Source organism: Odontesthes bonariensis, chromosome 11 (assembly GCF_027942865.1).
Source record: "Odontesthes bonariensis isolate fOdoBon6 chromosome 11, fOdoBon6.hap1, whole genome shotgun sequence".
NCBI classification, from domain to species: Eukaryota; Metazoa; Chordata; class Actinopteri; order Atheriniformes; family Atherinopsidae; genus Odontesthes; species Odontesthes bonariensis.
The window spans coordinates 25,460,562-25,477,902 of NC_134516.1; the positions used below are offsets into that span (position 1 = coordinate 25,460,562).

The 17,341-nt window shown below is 38.6% G+C and overlaps 13 non-coding genes across 13 annotated transcripts; all 13 read right to left on the bottom strand.

The window, feature by feature from the left end:
• Positions 1 to 950: 950 nt before the first annotated feature.
• On the bottom strand, positions 951 to 1,032 carry trnas-gcu (transfer RNA serine (anticodon GCU)). Its single transcript has one exon. It is a non-coding gene; the product is annotated as a tRNA-Ser (tRNA).
• A 1,010-nt stretch (positions 1,033 to 2,042) lies between these two features.
• trnas-gcu (transfer RNA serine (anticodon GCU)) lies at positions 2,043 to 2,124 on the bottom strand. The gene has a single exon. It is a non-coding gene; the product is annotated as a tRNA-Ser (tRNA).
• Positions 2,125 to 4,227: 2,103 nt separating this feature from the next.
• Positions 4,228 to 4,309, bottom strand: trnas-gcu (transfer RNA serine (anticodon GCU)). Its single transcript has one exon. It is a non-coding gene; the product is annotated as a tRNA-Ser (tRNA).
• Positions 4,310 to 5,319: 1,010 nt separating this feature from the next.
• trnas-gcu (transfer RNA serine (anticodon GCU)) lies at positions 5,320 to 5,401 on the bottom strand. Its single transcript has one exon. It is a non-coding gene; the product is annotated as a tRNA-Ser (tRNA).
• Positions 5,402 to 6,411: 1,010 nt separating this feature from the next.
• Positions 6,412 to 6,493, bottom strand: trnas-gcu (transfer RNA serine (anticodon GCU)). The gene has a single exon. It is a non-coding gene; the product is annotated as a tRNA-Ser (tRNA).
• A 2,102-nt stretch (positions 6,494 to 8,595) lies between these two features.
• trnas-gcu (transfer RNA serine (anticodon GCU)) lies at positions 8,596 to 8,677 on the bottom strand. Its single transcript has one exon. It is a non-coding gene; the product is annotated as a tRNA-Ser (tRNA).
• Positions 8,678 to 9,687: 1,010 nt separating this feature from the next.
• On the bottom strand, positions 9,688 to 9,769 carry trnas-gcu (transfer RNA serine (anticodon GCU)). Its single transcript has one exon. It is a non-coding gene; the product is annotated as a tRNA-Ser (tRNA).
• A 1,010-nt stretch (positions 9,770 to 10,779) lies between these two features.
• Positions 10,780 to 10,861, bottom strand: trnas-gcu (transfer RNA serine (anticodon GCU)). The gene has a single exon. It is a non-coding gene; the product is annotated as a tRNA-Ser (tRNA).
• A 1,010-nt stretch (positions 10,862 to 11,871) lies between these two features.
• On the bottom strand, positions 11,872 to 11,953 carry trnas-gcu (transfer RNA serine (anticodon GCU)). Its single transcript has one exon. It is a non-coding gene; the product is annotated as a tRNA-Ser (tRNA).
• A 998-nt stretch (positions 11,954 to 12,951) lies between these two features.
• Positions 12,952 to 13,033, bottom strand: trnas-gcu (transfer RNA serine (anticodon GCU)). Its single transcript has one exon. It is a non-coding gene; the product is annotated as a tRNA-Ser (tRNA).
• A 1,010-nt stretch (positions 13,034 to 14,043) lies between these two features.
• Positions 14,044 to 14,125, bottom strand: trnas-gcu (transfer RNA serine (anticodon GCU)). The gene has a single exon. It is a non-coding gene; the product is annotated as a tRNA-Ser (tRNA).
• Positions 14,126 to 15,123: 998 nt separating this feature from the next.
• On the bottom strand, positions 15,124 to 15,205 carry trnas-gcu (transfer RNA serine (anticodon GCU)). The gene has a single exon. It is a non-coding gene; the product is annotated as a tRNA-Ser (tRNA).
• A 1,010-nt stretch (positions 15,206 to 16,215) lies between these two features.
• trnas-gcu (transfer RNA serine (anticodon GCU)) lies at positions 16,216 to 16,297 on the bottom strand. Its single transcript has one exon. It is a non-coding gene; the product is annotated as a tRNA-Ser (tRNA).
• Between the last annotated feature and the right edge of the window lie 1,044 nt (positions 16,298 to 17,341).

Below are 17,341 nucleotides of genomic sequence, written 5' to 3' on the forward strand. Positions count from 1 at the left end.
GATCTCAAAATTGGAGCCTCATTAGAAACAATGGCCTCGCGTGAAGAGGATATGAATTTATCCTCCTTTCACAAAAATAGAATCATTATTATCTAAATGTGGTACCATGTAGGGATGTTTGAGGTTGTTTGATTTAAAATTGGGCGAAACAAAAGCAATTGCACTTAGGATAAGTCAAATTTAAGGTTGGGGTTATTACAATCTCTTCAGAATATACCCAAATATGGAAGAAAAACTATGTCAAATTATAAAGGGCTTGCTTTCCAGGCAAAATGTGGCGGGATTGATGTCCGCACTCCTCAGAAATCTTTCAGGTGCTCTTCTGGTGAGAGGCTTTAATGATCATCTTATAAAGACAAACCAACTTATGTGCAAATTCAAATTTGTTTAAAATCGGTAAGAAAAAAGAATCTGCCAAACCATGAAACACTACGGATTTTCCATGTCTCACTGATCGAACGCAAGACTCTACTTGATACATTCAACCACTCTGAAAAACACTGATAAAAACCAACAAGCTTCAGTTGTGAGATCTATTCCTTTTTATGTATCAAGGAATGGATCGTTTGGTCAGAAATGGTTCGTTAATTTGGAAGCTCTAATAATACATCAACCGAAGGGGAATTAGCTCAAATGGTAGAGCGCTCGCTTTGCATGTGAGAGGTAGCGGGATCGACGCCCGCATTCTCCCGTTGTCTTAAATTTGTCCTATTTCGAGGAAATTGTTAACAGCTGGATGTGGCAAAGGTGGATGCGAACTGAAAGAAAGACAGCTCTTTCACATTAGCCTGAAGTTAAATTCAAAATTCTTCATGATAGATTCAATCGCCCAAATGTACTTCGTGTAGGCAAATAAAAATTCTGCGACAGAAGCATTATTTGAAAAGCCTACTTGTAAGTAGTTGAATGAGAAATTTTAGCAAACCAGAACAGAACTTGACATGCAAAGCCGACGAGAATGGGATTCGAACCCATGCGTGCAAAGCACAATGGATTAGCAGTCCATCGCCTTAACCGCTCGGCCACCTCGTCCTCTCTCTTGTAAGTTTGACCATAAAAAATTCCGTCTTAAACTACAGCTGGTATAAGTTTGATCTCAAAATTGGAGCCTCATTAGACACAATGGTGTTGCGTTCAGAGGATATGAATTTATCCTCCTTTCACAAAAATAGAATCATTATTATCTAAATGTGGTACCATGTAGGGATGTTTGAGGTTGTTTGATTTAAAATTGGGCGAAACAAAAGCAATTGCACTTAGGATAAGTCAAATTTAAGGTTGGGGTTATTATAATCTCTTCAGGATATACCAAGATATGAAAAACAAACTATGTCAAATTATAAAGGGCTTGCTTTCCAGGCAAAATGTGGCGGGATTGATGTCCGCACTCCTCAGAAATCTTTTAGGTGCTCTTCTGGTGAGAGGCCTTAATGATCATCTTGTAAAGACAAACCAACTTATGTGCAAATTCAAATTTGTTTAAAATCGGTAAGAAAAAAGAATCTGTCAAACCATGAAACACTACGGATTTTCCATGTCTCACTGATCGAACGCAAGACTCTACTTGATACATTCAACCACTCTGAAAAACACTGATAAAAACCAACAAGCTTCAGTTGTGAGATCTATTCCTTTTTATGTATCAAGGAATGGATCGTTTGGTCAGAAATGGTTCGTTAATTTGGAAGCTCTAATAATACATCAACCGAAGGGGAATTAGCTCAAATGGTAGAGTGCTCGCTTAGCATGTGAGAGGTATTGGGATCGACGCCCACATTCTCCAGTTGTCTTAAATTTGTCCTATGTGGAGGAAATGATTAACAGCTGGATGTGGCAAAGGTGGATGCAAACTGAAAGAAAGACAGCTCTTTCACATTAGCCTGAAGTCACACTCAAAATTCTTCATGATAGATTCAATCGCCCAAATGTACTTCGTGTAGGCAAATAAAAATTCTGCGACAGAAGCATTATTTGAAAAGCCTACTTGTAAGTAGTTGAATGAGAAATTTTAGCAAACCAGAACAGAACTTGACATGCAAAGCCGACGAGAATGGGATACGAACCCATGCGAGCAAAGCACAATGGATTAGCAGTCCATCGCCTTAACCGCTCGGCCACCTCGTCCTCTCTCTTGTAAGTTTGACCATAAAAAATTCCGTCTTAAACTACAGCTGGTATAATTTTGATCTCAAAATTGGAGCCTCATTAGATACAATGGTCTTGCGTTCAGAGGATATGAATTTATCCTCCTTTCACAAAAATAGAATCATTATTATCTAAATGTGGTACCATGTAGGGATGTTTGAGGTTGTTTGATTTAAAATTGGGCGAAACAAAAGCAATTGCACTTAGGATAAGTCAAATTTAAGGTTGGGGTTATTACAATCTCTTCAGAATATACCCAAATATGGAAGAAAAACTATGTCAAATTATAAAGGGCTTGCTTTCCAGGAAAAATGTGGTGGGATTGATGTCCGCACTCCTCAGAAATCTTTTAGGTGCTCTTCTGGTGAGAGGCTTTAATGATCATCGTATAAAGACAAACCAACTAATGTGCAAATTCAAATTTGTTTTAAAATCGGTAAGAAAAAAGAATCTGCCAAACCATGAAACACTACGGATTTTCCATGTCTCACTGATCGAACGCAAGACTCTACTTGATACATTCAACCACTCTGAAATACACTGATAAAAACCAACAAGCTTCAGTTGTGAGATCTATTCCTTTTTATGTATCAAGGAATGGATCGTTTGGTCAGAAATGGTTCGTTAATTTGGAAGCTCTAAGAATACATCAACCGAAGGGGAATTAGCTCAAATGGTAGAGCGCTCGCTTAGCATGTGAGAGGTAGCGGGATCGACGCCCACATTCTCCAGTTGTCTTTCCTTTGTCCTCTGTGGAGGAAATGATTAACAGCTGGATGTGGCAAAGGTGGATGCAAACTGAAAGAAAGACAGCTCTTTCACATTAGCCTGAAGTCACACTCAAAATTCTTCATGATAGATTCAATCGCCCAAATGAACTTCGTGTAGGCATATAAAAACTTTGCGACAAAACCATTGTTTGAAAAGCCTGCTTTTAAGAAGTGGAATGAGAAATTTTAACAAACCAGAACAGAACTTGACATGCAAAGCCGACGAGAATGGGATTCGGACCCATGCGTGCAAAGCACAATGGTTTAGCAGTCCATCGCCTTAAGCGCTCGGCCACCTCGTCCTCTCTCTTGTAAGTTTGACCATAAAAATTTCCGTCTTAAACTACAGCTGGTATAATTTTGATCTCAAAATTGGAGCCTCATTAGAAACAATGGCCTCGCGTGAAGAGGATATGAATTTATCCTCCTTTCACAAAAATAGAATCATTATTATCTAAATGTGGTACCATGTAGGGATGTTTGAGGTTGTTTGATTTAAAATTGGGCGAAACAAAAGCAATTGCACTTAGGATAAGTCAAATTTAAGGTTGGGGTTATTACAATCTCTTCAGAATATACCCAAATATGGAAGAAAAACTATGTCAAATTATAAAGGGCTTGCTTTCCAGGCAAAATGTGGCGGGATTGATGTCCGCACTCCTCAGAAATCTTTCAGGTGCTCTTCTGGTGAGAGGCTTTAATGATCATCTTATAAAGACAAACCAACTTATGTGCAAATTCAAATTTGTTTAAAATCGGTAAGAAAAAAGAATCTGCCAAACCATGAAACACTACGGATTTTCCATGTCTCACTGATCGAACGCAAGACTCTACTTGATACATTCAACCACTCTGAAAAACACTGATAAAAACCAACAAGCTTCAGTTGTGAGATCTATTCCTTTTTATGTATCAAGGAATGGATCGTTTGGTCAGAAATGGTTCGTTAATTTGGAAGCTCTAATAATACATCAACCGAAGGGGAATTAGCTCAAATGGTAGAGCGCTCGCTTTGCATGTGAGAGGTAGCGGGATCGACGCCCGCATTCTCCCGTTGTCTTAAATTTGTCCTATTTCGAGGAAATTGTTAACAGCTGGATGTGGCAAAGGTGGATGCGAACTGAAAGAAAGACAGCTCTTTCACATTAGCCTGAAGTTAAATTCAAAATTCTTCATGATAGATTCAATCGCCCAAATGTACTTCGTGTAGGCAAATAAAAATTCTGCGACAGAAGCATTATTTGAAAAGCCTACTTGTAAGTAGTTGAATGAGAAATTTTAGCAAACCAGAACAGAACTTGACATGCAAAGCCGACGAGAATGGGATTCGAACCCATGCGTGCAAAGCACAATGGATTAGCAGTCCATCGCCTTAACCGCTCGGCCACCTCGTCCTCTCTCTTGTAAGTTTGACCATAAAAAATTCCGTCTTAAACTACAGCTGGTATAAGTTTGATCTCAAAATTGGAGCCTCATTAGACACAATGGTGTTGCGTTCAGAGGATATGAATTTATCCTCCTTTCACAAAAATAGAATCATTATTATCTAAATGTGGTACCATGTAGGGATGTTTGAGGTTGTTTGATTTAAAATTGGGCGAAACAAAAGCAATTGCACTTAGGATAAGTCAAATTTAAGGTTGGGGTTATTACAATCTCTTCAGGATATACCAAGATATGAAAAACAAACTATGTCAAATTATAAAGGGCTTGCTTTCCAGGCAAAATGTGGCGGGATTGATGTCCGCACTCCTCAGAAATCTTTTAGGTGCTCTTCTGGTGAGAGGCCTTAATGATCATCTTGTAAAGACAAACCAACTTATGTGCAAATTCAAATTTGTTTAAAATCGGTAAGAAAAAAGAATCTGTCAAACCATGAAACACTACGGATTTTCCATGTCTCACTGATCGAACGCAAGACTCTACTTGATACATTCAACCACTCTGAAAAACACTGATAAAAACAGACAAGCTTCAGTTGTGAGATCTATTCCTTTTTATGTATCAAGGAATGGATCGTTTGGTCAGAAATGGTTCGTTAATTTGGAAGCTCTAATAATACATCAACCGAAGGGGAATTACCTCAAATGGTAGAGCGCTCGCTTAGCATGTGAGAGGTAGCGGGATCGACGCCCACATTCTCCAGTTGTCTTTCCTTTGTCCTCTGTGGAGGAAATGATTAACAGCTGGATGTGGCAAAGGTGGATGCAAACTGAAAGAAAGACAGCTCTTTCACATTAGCCTGAAGTCACACTCAAAATTCTTCATGATAGATTCAATCGCCCAAATGTACTTCGTGTAGGCAAATAAAAATTCTGCGACAGAAGCATTATTTGAAAAGCCTACTTGTAAGTAGTTGAATGAGAAATTTTAGCAAACCAGAACAGAACTTGACATGCAAAGCCGACGAGAATGGGATTCGAACCCATGCGTGCAAAGCACAATGGATTAGCAGTCCATCGCCTTAACCGCTCGGCCACCTCGTCCTCTCTCTTGTAAGTTTGACCACAAAAAATTCCGTCTTAAACTACAGCTGGTATAATTTTGATCTCAAAATTGGAGCCTCATTAGATACAATGGTCTTGCGTTCAGAGGATATGAATTTATCCTCCTTTCACAAAAATAGAATCATTATTATCTAAATGTGGTACCATGTAGGGATGTTTGAGGTTGTTTGATTTAAAATTGGGCGAAACAAAAGCAATTGCACTTAGGATAAGTCAAATTTAAGGTTGGGGTTATTACAATCTCTTCAGAATATACCCAAATATGGAAGACAAACTATGTCAAATTATAAAGGGCTTGCTTTCCAGGAAAAATGTGGTGGGATTGATGTCCGCACTCCTCAGAAATCTTTTAGGTGCTCTTCTGGTGAGAGGCTTTAATGATCATCGTATAAAGACAAACCAACTAATGTGCAAATTCAAATTTGTTTAAAATCGGAAAGAAAAAAGAATCTGCCAAACCATGAAACACTACGGATTTTCCATGTCTCACTGATCGAACGCAAGACTCTACTTGATACATTCAACCACTCTGAAAAACACTGATAAAAACCAATAAGCTTCTGTTGTGAAATCTATTCCTTTTTATGTATCAAGGAATGGATCGTTTGGTCAGAAATGGTTCGTTAATTTGGAAGCGCTAATAATACATCAATTGAAGGGGAATTAGCTCAAATGGTAGAGCGCTCGCTTCGCATGTGAGAGGTAGCGGGATCGACGCCCGCATTCTCCAGTTGTCTTTCCTTTGTCCTCTGTGGAGGAAATGATTAACAGCTGGATGTGGCAAAGGTGGATGCAAACTGAAAGAAAGACAGCTCTTTCACATTAGCCTGAAGTCACACTCAAAATTCTTCATGATAGATTCAATCGCCCAAATGTACTTCGTGTAGGCAAATAAAAATTCTGCGACAGAAGCATTATTTGAAAAGCCTACTTGTAAGTAGTTGAATGAGAAATTTTAGCAAACCAGAACAGAACTTGACATGCAAAGCCGACGAGAATGGGATTCGAACCCATGCGTGCAAAGCACAATGGATTAGCAGTCCATCGCCTTAACCGCTCGGCCACCTCGTCCTCTCTCTTGTAAGTTTGACCATAAAAAATTCCGTCTTAAACTACAGCTGGTATAATTTTGATCTCAAAATTGGAGCCTCATTAGATACAATGGTCTTGCTTTCAGAGGATATGAATTTATCCTCCTTTCACAAAAATAGAATCATTATTATCTAAATGTGGTACCATGTAGGGATGTTTGAGGTTGTTTGATTTAAAATTGGGCGAAACAAAAGCAATTGCACTTAGGATAAGTCAAATTTAAGGTTGGGGTTATTACAATCTCTTCAGAATATACCCAAATATGGAAGACAAACTATGTCAAATTATAAAGGGCTTGCTTTCCAGGAAAAATGTGGTGGGATTGATGTCCGCACTCCTCAGAAATCTTTTAGGTGCTCTTCTGGTGAGAGGCCTTAATGATCATCTTATAAAGACAAACCAACTTATGTGCAAATTCAAATTTGTTTAAAATCGGAAAGAAAAAGGAATCTGCCAAACCATGAAACACTACGGATTTTCCATGTCTCACTGATCGAACGCAAGACTCTACTTGATACATTCAACCACTCTGAAAAACACTGATAAAAACCAATAAGCTTCTGTTGTGAAATCTTTTCCTTTTTATGTATCAAGGAATGGATAGTTTGGTCAGAAATTGTTCGTTAATTTGGAAGCTCTAAGAATACATCAAGCGAAGGGGAATTAGCTCAAATGGTAGAGCGCTCGCTTAGCATGTGAGAGGTAGCGGGATCGACGCCCACATTCTCCAGTTGTCTTTCCTTTGTCCTCTGTGGAGGAAATGATTAACAGCTGGATGTGGCAAAGGTGGATGCAAACTGAAAGAAAGACAGCTCTTTCACATTAGCCTGAAGTCACACTCAAAATTCTTCATGATAGATTCAATCGCCCAAATGAACTTCGTGTAGGCATATAAAAACTTTGCGACAAAACCATTGTTTGAAAAGCCTGCTTTTAAGAAGTGGAATGAGAAATTTTAACAAACCAGAACAGAACTTGACATGCAAAGCCGACGAGAATGGGATTCGGACCCATGCGTGCAAAGCACAATGGTTTAGCAGTCCATCGCCTTAAGCGCTCGGCCACCTCGTCCTCTCTCTTGTAAGTTTGACCATAAAAATTTCCGTCTTAAACTACAGCTGGTATAATTTTGATCTCAAAATTGGAGCCTCATTAGAAACAATGGCCTCGCGTGAAGAGGATATGAATTTATCCTCCTTTCACAAAAATAGAATCATTATTATCTAAATGTGGTACCATGTAGGGATGTTTGAGGTTGTTTGATTTAAAATTGGGCGAAACAAAAGCAATTGCACTTAGGATAAGTCAAATTTAAGGTTGGGGTTATTACAATCTCTTCAGAATATACCCAAATATGGAAGAAAAACTATGTCAAATTAGAAAGGGCTTGCTTTCCAGGCAAAATGTGGCGGGATTGATGTCCGCACTCCTCAGAAATCTTTCAGGTGCTCTTCTGGTGAGAGGCTTTAATGATCATCTTATAAAGACAAACCAACTAATGTGCAAATTCAAATTTGTTTAAAATCGGAAAGAAAAAAGAATCTGCCAAACCATGAAACACTACGGATTTTCCATGTCTCACTGATCGAACGCAAGACTCTACTTGATACATTCAACCACTCTGAAAAACACTGATAAAAACCAACAAGCTTCAGTTGTGAGATCTATTCCTTTTTATGTATCAAGGAATGGATCGTTTGGTCAGAAATGGTTCGTTAATTTGGAAGCGCTAATAATACATCAATTGAAGGGTAATTAGCTCAAATGGTAGAGCGCTCGCTTTGCATGTGAGAGGTAGCGGGATCGACGCCCGCATTCTCCAGTTGTCTTAAATTTGTCCTATTTCGAGGAAATTGTTAACAGCTGGATGTGGCAAAGGTGGATGCAAACTGAAAGAAAGACAGCTCTTTCACATTAGCCTGAAGTTAAATTCAAAATTCTTCATGATAGATTCAATCGCCCAAATGTACTTCGTGTAGGCAAATAAAAATTCTGCGACAGAAGCATTATTTGAAAAGCCTACTTGTAAGTAGTTGAATGAGAAATTTTAGCAAACCAGAACAGAAGTTGACATGCAAAGCCGACGAGAATGGGATTCGAACCCATGCATGCAAAGCACAATGGATTAGCAGTCCATCGCCTTAACCGCTCGGCCACCTCGTCCTCTCTCTTGTAAGTTTGACCATAAAAAATTCCGTCTTAAACTACAGCTGGTATAATTTTGATCTCAAAATTGGAGCCTCATTAGATACAATGGTCTTGCGTTCAGAGGATATGAATTTATCCTCCTTTCACAAAAATAGAATCATGATTATCTAAATGTGGTACCATGTAGGGATGTTTGAGGTTGTTTGATTTAAAATTGGGCGAAACAAAAGCAATTGCACTTAGGATAAGTCAAATTTAAGGTTGGGGTTATTACAATCTCTTCAGAATATACCAAGATATGAAAAACAAACTTTGTCAAATTATAAAGGGCTTGCTTTCCAGGCAAAATGTGGCGGGATTGATGTCCGCACTCCTCAGAAATCTTTTAGGTGCTCTTCTGGTGAGAGGCCTTAATGATCATCTTATAAAGACAAACCAACTTATGTGCAAATTCAAATTTGTTTAAAATCGGTAAGAAAAAAGAATCTGCCAAACCATGAAACACTACGGATTTTCCATGTCTCACTGATCGAACGCAAGACTCTACTTGATACATTCAACCACTCTGAAAAACACTGATAAAAACCAACAAACTTCAGTTGTGAGATCTATTCCTTTTTATGTATCAAGGAATGGATCGTTTGGTCAGAAATGGTTCGTTAATTTGGAAGCTCTAATAATACATCAACCGAAGGGGAATTAGCTCAAATGGTAGAGCGCTCGCTTAGCATGTGAGAGGTAGCGGGATCAACGCGCACATTCTCCAGTTGTATTTCCTTTGTCCTCTGTGGAGGAAATGATTAACAGCTGGATGTGGCAAAGGTGGATGCGAACTGAAAGAAAGACAGCTCTTTCACATTAGCCTGAAGTCACACTCAAAAATCTTCATGATAGATTCAATCGCCCAAATGAACTTCGTGTAGGCAAATAAAAACTTTGCGACAAAACCATTGTTTGAAAAGCCTGCTTGTAAGAAGTGGAATGAGAAATTTTAACAAACCAGAACAGAACTTGACATGCAAAGCCGACGAGAATGGGATTCGGACCCATGCGTGCAAAGCACAATGGATTAGCAGTCCATCGCCTTAAGCGCTCGGCCACCTCGTCCTCTCTCTTGTAAGTTTGACCATAAAAATTTCCGTCTTAAACTACAGCTGGTATAATTTTGATCTCAAAATTGGAGCCTCATTAGAAACAATGGCCTCGCGTGAAGAGGATATGAATTTATCCTCCTTTCACAAAAATAGAATCATTATTATCTAAATGTGGTACCATGTAGGGATGTTTGAGGTTGTTTGATTTAAAATTGGGCGAAACAAAAGCAATTGCACTTAGGATAAGTCAAATTTAAGGTTGGGGTTATTACAATCTCTTCAGAATATACCCAAATATGGAAGAAAAACTATGTCAAATTAGAAAGGGCTTGCTTTCCAGGCAAAATGTGGCGGGATTGATGTCCGCACTCCTCAGAAATCTTTCAGGTGCTCTTCTGGTGAGAGGCTTTAATGATCATCTTATAAAGACAAACCAACTAATGTGCAAATTCAAATTTGTTTAAAATCGGAAAGAAAAAAGAATCTGCCAAACCATGAAACACTACGGATTTTCCATGTCTCACTGATCGAACGCAAGACTCTACTTGATACATTCAACCACTCTGAAAAACACTGATAAAAACCAACAAGCTTCAGTTGTGAGATCTATTCCTTTTTATGTATCAAGGAATGGATCGTTTGGTCAGAAATGGTTCGTTAATTTGGAAGCGCTAATAATACATCAATTGAAGGGTAATTAGCTCAAATGGTAGAGCGCTCGCTTTGCATGTGAGAGGTAGCGGGATCGACGCCCGCATTCTCCAGTTGTCTTAAATTTGTCCTATTTCGAGGAAATTGTTAACAGCTGGATGTGGCAAAGGTGGATGCAAACTGAAAGAAAGACAGCTCTTTCACATTAGCCTGAAGTTAAATTCAAAATTCTTCATGATAGATTCAATCGCCCAAATGTACTTCGTGTAGGCAAATAAAAATTCTGCGACAGAAGCATTATTTGAAAAGCCTACTTGTAAGTAGTTGAATGAGAAATTTTAGCAAACCAGAACAGAAGTTGACATGCAAAGCCGACGAGAATGGGATTCGAACCCATGCATGCAAAGCACAATGGATTAGCAGTCCATCGCCTTAACCGCTCGGCCACCTCGTCCTCTCTCTTGTAAGTTTGACCATAAAAAATTCCGTCTTAAACTACAGCTGGTATAATTTTGATCTCAAAATTGGAGCCTCATTAGATACAATGGTCTTGCGTTCAGAGGATATGAATTTATCCTCCTTTCACAAAAATAGAATCATGATTATCTAAATGTGGTACCATGTAGGGATGTTTGAGGTTGTTTGATTTAAAATTGGGCGAAACAAAAGCAATTGCACTTAGGATAAGTCAAATTTAAGGTTGGGGTTATTACAATCTCTTCAGAATATACCAAGATATGAAAAACAAACTTTGTCAAATTATAAAGGGCTTGCTTTCCAGGCAAAATGTGGCGGGATTGATGTCCGCACTCCTCAGAAATCTTTTAGGTGCTCTTCTGGTGAGAGGCCTTAATGATCATCTTATAAAGACAAACCAACTTATGTGCAAATTCAAATTTGTTTAAAATCGGTAAGAAAAAAGAATCTGCCAAACCATGAAACACTACGGATTTTCCATGTCTCACTGATCGAACGCAAGACTCTACTTGATACATTCAACCACTCTGAAAAACACTGATAAAAACCAACAAACTTCAGTTGTGAGATCTATTCCTTTTTATGTATCAAGGAATGGATCGTTTGGTCAGAAATGGTTCGTTAATTTGGAAGCTCTAATAATACATCAACCGAAGGGGAATTAGCTCAAATGGTAGAGCGCTCGCTTAGCATGTGAGAGGTAGCGGGATCAACGCGCACATTCTCCAGTTGTATTTCCTTTGTCCTCTGTGGAGGAAATGATTAACAGCTGGATGTGGCAAAGGTGGATGCGAACTGAAAGAAAGACAGCTCTTTCACATTAGCCTGAAGTCACACTCAAAAATCTTCATGATAGATTCAATCGCCCAAATGAACTTCGTGTAGGCAAATAAAAACTTTGCGACAAAACCATTGTTTGAAAAGCCTGCTTGTAAGAAGTGGAATGAGAAATTTTAACAAACCAGAACAGAACTTGACATGCAAAGCCGACGAGAATGGGATTCGGACCCATGCGTGCAAAGCACAATGGATTAGCAGTCCATCGCCTTAAGCGCTCGGCCACCTCGTCCTCTCTCTTGTAAGTTTGACCATAAAAAATTCCGTCTTAAACGACAGCTGGTATAATTTTGATCTCAAAATTGGAGCCTCATTAGATACAATGGTCTTGCGTTCAGAGGATATGAATTTATCCTCCTTTCACAAAAATAGAATCATTATTATCTAAATGTGGTACCATGTAGGGATGTTTGAGGTTGTTTGATTTAAAATTGGGCGAAACAAAAGCAATTGCACTTAGGATAAGTCAAATTTAAGGTTGGGGTTATTACAATCTCTTCAGAATATACCCAAATATGGAAGACAAACTATGTCAAATTATAAAGGGCTTGCTTTCCAGGAAAAATGTGGTGGGATTGATGTCCGCACTCCTCAGAAATCTTTTAGGTGCTCTTCTGGTGAGAGGCTTTAATGATCATCTTATAAAGACAAACCAACTTATGTGCAAATTCAAATTTGTTTAAAATCGGAAAGAAAAAAGAATCTGCCAAACCATGAAACACTACGGATTTTCCATGTCTCACTGATCCAACGCAAGACTCTACTTGATACATTCAACCACTCTGAAAAACACTGATAAAAACCAACAAGCTTCAGTTGTGAGATCTATTCCTTTTTATGTATCAAGGAATGGATCGTTTGGTCAGAAATGGTTCGTTAATTTGGAAGCGCTAATAATACATCAATTGAAGGGGAATTAGCTCAAATGGTAGAGCGCTCGCTTTGCATGTGAGAGGTAGCGGGATCGACGCCCGCATTCTCCAGTTGTCTTAAATTTGTCCTATTTCGAGGAAATTGTTAACAGCTGGATGTGGCAAACTGAAAGAAAGACAGCTCTTTCACATTAGCCTGAAGTTAAATTCAAAATTCTTCATGATAGATTCAATCGCCCAAATGTACTTCGTGTAGGCAAATAAAAATTCTGCGACAGAAACATTATTTGAAAAGCCTACTTGTAAGTAGTTGAATGAGAAATTTTAGCAAACCAGAACAGAACTTGACATGCAAAATCGACGAGAATGGGATTCGAACCCATGCGTGCAAAGCACAATGGATTAGCAGTCCATCGCCTTAACCGCTCGGCCACCTCATCCTCTCTCTTGTAAGTTTGACCATAAGAAATTCCGTCTTAAACTACAGCTGGTATAATTTTGATCTCAAAATTGGAGCCTCATTAGATACAATGGTCTTGCGTTCAGAGGATATGAATTTATCCTCCTTTCACAAAAATAGAATCATGATTATCTAAATGTGGTACCATGTAGGGATGTTTGAGGTTGTTTGATTTAAAATTGGGCGAAACAAAAGCAATTGCACTTAGGATAAGTCAAATTTAAGGTTGGGGTTATTACAATCTCTTCAGAATATACCAAGATATGAAAAACAAACTTTGTCAAATTATAAAGGGCTTGCTTTCCAGGCAAAATGTGGCAGGATTGATGTCCGCACTCCTCAGAAATCTTTTAGGTGCTCTTCTGGTGAGAGGCCTTAATGATCATCTTATAAAGACAAACCAACTTATGTGCAAATTCAAATTTGTTTAAAATCGGTAAGAAAAAAGAATCTGCCAAACCATGAAACACTACGGATTTTCCATGTCTCACTGATCGAACGCAAGACTCTACTTGATACATTCAACCACTCTGAAAAACACTGATAAAAACCAACAAGCTTCAGTTGTGAGATCTATTCCTTTTTATGTATCAAGGAATGGATCGTTTGGTCAGAAATGGTTCGTTAATTTGGAAGCTCTAATAATACATCAACCGAAGGGGAATTAGCTCAAATGGTAGAGCGCTCGCTTAGCATGTGAGAGGTATTGGGATCGACGCCCACATTCTCCAGTTGTCTTAAATTTGTCCTATGTGGAGGAAATGATTAACAGCTGGTTGTGGCAAAGGTGGATGCAAACTGAAAGAAAGACAGCTCTTTCACATTAGCCTGAAGTCACACTCAAAAATCTTCATGATAGATTCAATCGCCCAAATGAACTTCGTGTAGGCAAATAAAAACTTTGCGACAAAACCATTGTTTGAAAAGCCTGCTTGTAAGAAGTGGAATGAGAAATTTTAACAAACCAGAACAGAACTTGACATGCAAAGCCGACGAGAATGGGATTCGGACCCATGCGTGCAAAGCACAATGGATTAGCAGTCCATCGCCTTAAGCGCTCGGCCACCTCGTCCTCTCTCTTGTAAGTTTGACCATAAAAAATTCCGTCTTAAACGACAGCTGGTATAATTTTGATCTCAAAATTGGAGCCTCATTAGATACAATGGTCTTGCGTTCAGAGGATATGAATTTATCCTCCTTTCACAAAAATAGAATCATTATTATCTAAATGTGGTACCATGTAGGGATGTTTGAGGTTGTTTGATTTAAAATTGGGCGAAACAAAAGCAATTGCACTTAGGATAAGTCAAATTTAAGGTTGGGGTTATTACAATCTCTTCAGAATATACCCAAATATGGAAGACAAACTATGTCAAATTATAAAGGGCTTGCTTTCCAGGAAAAATGTGGTGGGATTGATGTCCGCACTCCTCAGAAATCTTTTAGGTGCTCTTCTGGTGAGAGGCTTTAATGATCATCTTATAAAGACAAACCAACTTATGTGCAAATTCAAATTTGTTTAAAATCGGAAAGAAAAAAGAATCTGCCAAACCATGAAACACTACGGATTTTCCATGTCTCACTGATCCAACGCAAGACTCTACTTGATACATTCAACCACTCTGAAAAACACTGATAAAAACCAACAAGCTTCAGTTGTGAGATCTATTCCTTTTTATGTATCAAGGAATGGATCGTTTGGTCAGAAATGGTTCGTTAATTTGGAAGCGCTAATAATACATCAATTGAAGGGGAATTAGCTCAAATGGTAGAGCGCTCGCTTTGCATGTGAGAGGTAGCGGGATCGACGCCCGCATTCTCCAGTTGTCTTAAATTTGTCCTATTTCGAGGAAATTGTTAACAGCTGGATGTGGCAAACTGAAAGAAAGACAGCTCTTTCACATTAGCCTGAAGTTAAATTCAAAATTCTTCATGATAGATTCAATCGCCCAAATGTACTTCGTGTAGGCAAATAAAAATTCTGCGACAGAAACATTATTTGAAAAGCCTACTTGTAAGTAGTTGAATGAGAAATTTTAGCAAACCAGAACAGAACTTGACATGCAAAATCGACGAGAATGGGATTCGAACCCATGCGTGCAAAGCACAATGGATTAGCAGTCCATCGCCTTAACCGCTCGGCCACCTCATCCTCTCTCTTGTAAGTTTGACCATAAGAAATTCCGTCTTAAACTACAGCTGGTATAATTTTGATCTCAAAATTGGAGCCTCATTAGATACAATGGTCTTGCGTTCAGAGGATATGAATTTATCCTCCTTTCACAAAAATAGAATCATGATTATCTAAATGTGGTACCATGTAGGGATGTTTGAGGTTGTTTGATTTAAAATTGGGCGAAACAAAAGCAATTGCACTTAGGATAAGTCAAATTTAAGGTTGGGGTTATTACAATCTCTTCAGAATATACCAAGATATGAAAAACAAACTTTGTCAAATTATAAAGGGCTTGCTTTCCAGGCAAAATGTGGCAGGATTGATGTCCGCACTCCTCAGAAATCTTTTAGGTGCTCTTCTGGTGAGAGGCCTTAATGATCATCTTATAAAGACAAACCAACTTATGTGCAAATTCAAATTTGTTTAAAATCGGTAAGAAAAAAGAATCTGCCAAACCATGAAACACTACGGATTTTCCATGTCTCACTGATCGAACGCAAGACTCTACTTGATACATTCAACCACTCTGAAAAACACTGATAAAAACCAACAAGCTTCAGTTGTGAGATCTATTCCTTTTTATGTATCAAGGAATGGATCGTTTGGTCAGAAATGGTTCGTTAATTTGGAAGCTCTAATAATACATCAACCGAAGGGGAATTAGCTCAAATGGTAGAGCGCTCGCTTAGCATGTGAGAGGTATTGGGATCGACGCCCACATTCTCCAGTTGTCTTAAATTTGTCCTATGTGGAGGAAATGATTAACAGCTGGTTGTGGCAAAGGTGGATGCAAACTGAAAGAAAGACAGCTCTTTCACATTAGCCTGAAGTCACACTCAAAATTCTTCATGATAGATTCAATCGCCCAAATGTACTTCGTGTAGGCAAATAAAAATTCTGCGACAGAAGCATTATTTGAAAAGCCTACTTGTAAGTAGTTGAATGAGAAATTTTAGCAAACCAGAACAGAACTTGACATGCAAAGCCGAAGAGAATGGGATTCGAACCCATGCGTGCAAAGCACAATGGATTAGCAGTCCATCGCCTTAACCGCTCGGCCACCTCGTCCTCTCTCTTGTAAGTTTGACCATAAAAAATTCCGTCTTAAACTACAGCTGGTATAATTTTGATCTCAAAATTGGAGCCTCATTAGATACAATGGTCTTGCTTTCAGAGGATATGAATTTATCCTCCTTTCACAAAAATAGAATCATTATTATCTAAATGTGGTACCATGTAGGGATGTTTGAGGTTGTTTGATTTAAAATTGGGCGAAACAAAAGCAATTGCACTTAGGATAAGTCAAATTTAAGGTTGGGGTTATTACAATCTCTTCAGAATATACCCAAATATGGAAGACAAACTATGTCAAATTATAAAGGGCTTGCTTTCCAGGAAAAATGTGGTGGGATTGATGTCCGCACTCCTCAGAAATCTTTTAGGTGCTCTTCTGGTGAGAGGCCTTAATGATCATCTTATAAAGACAAACCAACTTATGTGCAAATTCAAATTTGTTTAAAATCGGAAAGAAAAAGGAATCTGCCAAACCATGAAACACTACGGATTTTCCATGTCTCACTGATCGAACGCAAGACTCTACTTGATACATTCAACCACTCTGAAAAACACTGATAAAAACCAATAAGCTTCTGTTGTGAAATCTTTTCCTTTTTATGTATCAAGGAATGGATAGTTTGGTCAGAAATTGTTCGTTAATTTGGAAGCTCTAAGAATACATCAAGCGAAGGGGAATTAGCTCAAATGGTAGAGCGCTCGCTTAGCATGTGAGAGGTAGCGGGATCGACGCCCACATTCTCCAGTTGTCTTTCCTTTGTCCTCTGTGGAGGAAATGATTAACAGCTGGATGTGGCAAAGGTGGATGCAAACTGAAAGAAAGACAGCTCTTTCACATTAGCCTGAAGTCACACTCAAAATTCTTCATGATAGATTCAATCGCCCAAATGAACTTCGTGTAGGCATATAAAAACTTTGCGACAAAACCATTGTTTGAAAAGCCTGCTTTTAAGAAGTGGAATGAGAAATTTTAACAAACCAGAACAGAACTTGACATGCAAAGCCGACGAGAATGGGATTCGGACCCATGCGTGCAAA